This window comes from Helianthus annuus, chromosome 5 (genome assembly GCF_002127325.2).
Source record: "Helianthus annuus cultivar XRQ/B chromosome 5, HanXRQr2.0-SUNRISE, whole genome shotgun sequence".
NCBI lineage: Eukaryota > Viridiplantae > Streptophyta > Magnoliopsida > Asterales > Asteraceae > Helianthus > Helianthus annuus.
The window spans coordinates 10449867-10456697 of record NC_035437.2 but is presented as its reverse complement, the minus strand read 5'-3'; the positions used below and the strand labels follow the sequence as shown (position 1 = coordinate 10456697).

General features: G+C 31.4%; 1 long non-coding RNA gene across 1 annotated transcript; it reads left to right on the top strand.

Annotated features, from left to right (window-relative positions):
• Window positions 1-4742: 4742 nt before the first annotated feature.
• On the top strand, window positions 4743-5977 carry LOC110938531. Its single transcript, XR_002591460.2, has 2 exons — window positions 4743-4900; window positions 5586-5977. It is a non-coding gene; the product is annotated as an uncharacterized LOC110938531 (long non-coding RNA).
• The last annotated feature ends 854 nt before the right edge of the window (window positions 5978-6831 follow it).

Here is a 6831-nt window from a genome sequence, read left to right as displayed (position 1 = left end):
TCTGCGGACCAGTTGATTTTTAAGTGGAGAAAAGATTACATTTTGCTTCCTTTTGCCTTACAATCGGGAATGGCACTAAAGGTGGGGTTTTCACATAATTCCTAGAGCCATGTTACATACATCAATCATCTTTATTCATCCATAAACAAGAAAACTCTATATGTATATTAAGAAGTGATTCGAAAGTCACTTACCTCGAGCGTTAGTGTTCATGCTTGCTTCCTCGCCTCCGCTTGACCCGTTAACCTTCCGTTCTTGAGTCCATTTCCACATGATCCCTATGCCTTCTCATCACGCAATCACATTCTTGTTAGCATACATGATTGTACACTTAATGATCATGTCGAATGCATGGTTCACGTTTGACTTTCATTATTCAAGTCTAACAAACATAAGACATATACCTTAAAATCACATCTTTTCCAACTCGTATAATTCCTTAAATAATTGCATATAACACACATTGTTAAACATGCGCCCTATGACTTTATAGCATTGAAATTTGACAAGAGTCTAGCTATACTACTTATGCAAGGTTTGACTTTCAAAAGTCAACGACCCATCTTATGGACTTTCGACTTAACCTCATATATCCGTGTCATCATATTAAGCTATAACAATGGCATTATATACACTTCATATTCATGATGTAACATGCTTACAACCACATGATCAATCCATTACATACACACACATACATAATATCAATACTACATATACTAAAGCTTTCGGGATTCCATACTAGACGACCATATTTGGGGTACATGAACAACATGATTTTACCATCCTTACTTGCTATACATTAACGCCAATTTTACACATAGTAACGCTTTAAACACACCTTAACAACTATAAACATTCACCCAAAGCAATATTTAGTGTTTAGTAAATTGGTGACTAGAAAATCATATGTTTTAAGTTCATAAAACACATTATTTTCATTGCTGCATTTTTCACGCAGCAGCTGTTCGGGGTCACTTTCCCCCTTCTTAATCACATAATCTGACTTCGACTTTCAAATAAGAATTGTAACATGCGAAACAAGCTTCTCAACGATATAAAGCTCGTTGTCTAACTCCTAATAACGAATGAGATACGGCCTTTACAAGATGACTATCTGGGGCTGTCAAAAGTGACGAATTTACTAACTTTTCATGCTGTTTTGACCCACTAAATCTCATAACCAGCCTCTTGTGACCAAATAGGAATTGTAACATGCGAAACAAGCTTTTCAACGATATAAGGCTCGTTGTCTAACTCCTAATAACGAATGAGATACGGCCTTTACAAGATGACTATCTAGGGCTGTCAAAAGTGACGAATTTACTAACTTTTCATGCTGTTTTGACCCACTAATTCTCATAACCAGCCTCTTACGACCAAATAAGAATTGTAACATGCGAAACAAGCTTTTCAACGATATAAGGCTCGTTGTCTAACTCCTAATAACGAATGAGATACGACCTTTACAAGATGACTATCTTAGGCTGTCAAAAGTGACGAATTTACTAACTTTTTAACACAAACTTGAATCAATTCAAGTTTCATGTAGGCATTTTATCAAACACTTTGTGTGCGTACCACTATCTAAGCATAATGTACAAGCATTCTTTGCATATTCTTACTAGTTCATATCAAGATCATCAAATTCCATTAACCTCACATAACTTTCATCCTAAATCAAGGCTATTAACAATAATCCACAATATCCAACTTCATATATATATCAAAACTATACTTGATTTAGCACATGCAACATCATCATCTTCATAAAATTACTTTTACAAGTTGTTTTTCATTAAATCATCAATATAATCAGAAATTCGAACACAATTCATGTTTAATGAGATCATTCTAGTTCATTACCATTCTAATTTCACATAGGCTCAAGGATTAAACGCAACCCATCTCATCAATGATCATCAAATCGAAATTCTACAACTTACCACTTGATTAGTAGGCTTAAATGGTTGCACATTCAGATTCATGCATATGATTAGCTTCAATTTCCCTTCTCAATTTTGCAACTTCAAGGATTTTAGGGTTTCTCCTCTTTTTCTCCTGCTTGGGGCGACACACACACACACGCCAGATGTGTGTGTTTGTTTTTCCTTATTTTGCTTTTAGTAAATATCTTTTTCCTTGTACATGTTTAGCCCCTCCATATATATGTTTGCCTAAACTTTGGTCATAGTTTATTTTATAATGCATTATTTCACATTTATTCTAACTAAGTTATATCTTCTATTCATTCTTATACAACATGTTTATTTAAACATTTTTCATATTCCATGAAATCTTATTAGTGAGTTATACGTTCGGGTTTGGGGTGTTACATTTGAATTATATTAGCACATAAAAATTAATCAAGATAACTGATTTTAGCACACATTTGAATGATATCAGCACTTTTCTTAGTCAACACTTTTCTTAATCGCAATGTTTCATCTTACTTCAGTGTTTCATCTTATTATATATCTATGATTCTGTATGTGTTTGTGAGTGTGCACTTAAATGGCACAAATTCAAACCTAGATTTCACTCAAACTTCAAATAAATCTCTACAGGTGGTGCTGTTTAGAGAGAAGACGGTGAAGGTGGTTACTTTTGGTGTAGGTGGGCGGTGGGTGGTGGTTGGTGGTTAATGTGGGGGAAACAGAGAGAAAGGTGGAGGTGTGGTTGTTTTGTTTTTATAGAGTGGAGAAGATACAGGGTAAATTTGTCATTTCACATCCATTTAACGGAGAAAACTAACCGTCATCCAATCCAGGGACTATCCGAGTAACAAACTGTCAAACCATAAGGAGCACCGATGTAATTTTCAAAAGTTAGGGACTATAGGTGTTATTTTCCAAAACCACAGGGACTATCCGTGCATTTTACTCTAAACAAAATATATATAAAAAAAAAACCTTATGTGCCATCTGAATATTATAATAATTACATGAAGTATCTTAAAATATGTACTAAAGGATTAAGTTATTATATAATCTTAACCCTTATATAAATCCTAAAGAAAAACTAGCAGCTCTTGTTCTACAATTTCTTTTCCTTACATAAGTTTGTATTCAAACTTAACTTTTAGTATGAGGATACCCTACACATTATAAAAAAGTTAATAATGTTGACTCTTTTAGTTTGATGTTACTGATTTGGCCCATCACCCATGACAATAGCTTGCTTACTTTCGGATTCAAACAAGTGAATGTAACCCAAACAATAGCACCCATTTGACAACTTTTATCAAATACCATGTGATCAAAACCACCTATTTGGTCTTTAATTAACTAGATGACGACCAAAATTTAACTTCACATCAATCACACAAGTGTTAGAACACAATTATATTATTAGTTTAACCGGGTCGAGTCGAGTTCGGTATACCATTTTGTTAGAACACAATTACATTATTAGTTTAACCGGGTCGAGTCGAGTTCGGTATACTATTTTTGGTTTATAACTAAGTTTTTAATATTCTTTTTATTTATTGTTTTCTGCCCAAATAAGTATAAGCATGTTTATAAAAATAATTCACATGGTCCCTCAATGTAATGAAGTGGATGGAGAGAAATTGTGTGCACCCCACAAACCTGTCTCCAAACAAAATGTTATTGGATTTTTATAAAATGTGTTTTTACAATAATTAGAATCGATTGATGCGACTGGAAAATGAGAGATAAGGAATCCAAATTGTTTCTCAATTGGTTTATTTAGGGGTGTTTTTTTAACTGAAACCCGAAAACTAATCCGAATAAAATTAACCTGAACCCAATTACACTATTACCAACTAACCCGAACCCGAGCAAGATGGAACCCGAAAATAGTATTCGGGTTGGTAATTGGGTTAAAAAATGTTGGGTTGACCCGATTAAACCGAATTACATAAAAACATCAATTATATTTATACATACATAATGAAAGAAAAGTCTAAAGTTCCCATATATTTTGTTTTTTTTGTTGTAAACATGATGTTTTGTTTCGGTGTTTCATTGGTTGTTTACGTAACTAAAAAGATTCGGTTCGGTTGATACGACTTGACGTTTTCTTTTTAGTTTATACAAATAGTTGATACAGTTTAGTTTTGTGCTTATTGTATTTGACGTTTTTCTATATATATATGATTAATGCATAGGTTTGAACAAAATATATTATTGGGAGTGCTTTTATTTGACATTTTTTGTTTTTACGTCATAGTAATCATGTTAAGTTTACTGAACTGAATAAACCCGAAACCGATTAACCCCAATATTTTAAGTTTACGTTGGGTATTACAATATTTTTGAAATTCTTAAGGATTTTATGAAATTCTCCCAAAAGAAAATAGTCCATTCTAATTTGATATATATATATATATATATACACACACACGAGTTTTTAGGACCCGTGCATTGCAGCGGAACCGTTAAGTCAAACAAAAAAATAGACGTAAATGTTATTATGATATAAAAGAATAAGAGTACTCAAAGAATACTTAAGTCGAAACGATAACAAAAACTACGTAAAAATAAAATAAAAAGATACAGTACAGACACTCGGTATAGCCTGGAAATATAATTGTGATAATATTGATAACCATATTATATATATATATATATATATATATATATATATATATATATATATATATATATAGCGGAAGGTTTAAATGAGAACACCTATTTTTTGTGAAAACCATGAGAACAAATCTCAGCCACACATTTATATCCCTTGTGTTTTAAAGAAAAGGTTAAATTGGTAATTATACAATCCCCTTTTCCATTTAACCTATATATCATCAGATGTCAAATAATGAAATCACAGAGGTCTGATACCTTCAACGATTTTAGGCCTTATAGATCTAATTGATGGAGCTAATCGATCTCTGGGTTTTGTGGACGAGTCCTTGAATCGTGTAAGCCAGGTATCAATTGATCTTTGTTTTTTTTGGTCGATCTCTGTTTTGAAGTATGTGTTTAAATCGCTTGTTGTTCGTTAGTTTTCTACAATTAGCATTGTCTATATGTTGTTTCACTCTTGAATTTTAACTAATTGTTGTTTTGTTTTCTCAATTTTGGGTGATTTGGTGGATATGGCTTTTAATATTAGGTGGTTATGCAATGATAATCAATTTTGAGTCATATGCATAGTTTATTCATCGTTATGATTGTATATTTACAGATTTTAGGTGGCTATGTGATATAATTTTTAATGACATAAATTGAAATCTTGACAATTGGCACTTGGTTATTAATTAGATGATGATGATGATGAAGGATAAGTTTTTGGTTAATTATTTATTCTTTTCCATTAAATATCCTGATTTTGTTGAATTTAAGGACAAAATATGGGCATGGAAAGGAATAACTGTGTCCTTTCTTAATGCACATAACCTGTTTGTTAAAATGCCAAAGTGAATTTTGTGTGTTGCTTCTAATTTGCATAGTTTAAATAAAGTTACAGTGGACAAAAGCATTATATAAATTCAATATCCTATAAGCTAGAACTAAGTTTAAACTAATTTATGTAAGTGATAGTTTGCATCAAACCTTTTTTATTTTAACTAAAGTTCATTTTTTTCTTATCTAACAAGTCTTACACACGTGTAGATTTGTTTATTATCACTAGTCAGTGGGGAAAACCATATCGGTACTGGTGGCGTCTGAAAAGCATCACTGGCGAACGAGAGCTATGATTGTTAATCGATACGAGTCATGTTTAAAGACTTTTAACATATGACGCTATTGTAAAAGACTATTTCAATGCTGAAAAATATGAGGACATGTATGCATATGTACGTACGTACGTACGTGATACTGAAGTGAAAAAGTTGCCTGCAAGGCTGCTTCGGATGAATGAGAATGTTGATGGTGGTGCAAGGATTGTTATGTGTCTATTCATATTTATGTATGTGTAACAGTTGAATGTACATAGGTGTAACTGTATGTTTTACAAATATGTGAATGTCATGTATCCTTATCATGTTAACGTTTCATTTTCATGGATTATTTATACAATGAATTTCATTACATTTGAGATAGAAATATGCATTTAATAAACAAATCTGGTTCATATTTCACTGCCACGCATCTTTTTTTATATCTCGTTATCACATATTTGTCTTATTTTACATGTACACATGTGTACTAATTTACACATGTGTAAATTGTTCATTGTTACATATCTATGTATGTATAACATATGTGTAGCTGAATTTCACATGTGTAAACTGTTCCATATCAGGTATTTGTGTTTATTTTACATATGTGCAGCAAAATTACACATGTGTAAACTCTTCATTATCACATTTCTCTGTTTGTGTTATACATATGTGCAACTGATTTACACATGTGTAAACTATTCACTGTCATATATCTATGTATGCAGCTGAATTACACATGTGTAACTTTTCTCTGTGACAGCTGATTTACATGTACAAATGTTTAGTGTTACATATCTATTTATATTTTTACACATGTGTAAATGATTTACTTATGTGTAATCCTTCATATCTATTTTTTCTTTCTAAACTATTATGATTTACACATGTGTAAACCTTTAAATATATTCATTTCCCTTTTTAAACTATTATATGATTTACACATGTGTAAATCTTTATATGTATGCTTATTTTTTTTACTATTAGGATTTACACATATGTAAACCTTTATAAATATATATGCTTTTTTTTTTTTTTACTTTTATGATTTACACATGTGTAAACTTCGTATATATTCTTATTTCGTTTGGCTATTATAATTTACACATGTGTAAATCTTCATATATATGCCTATTTTTATAATTGTTATGTTTTACACATGTGTAAACCTTCATATCTATTATTTACATGTGTAA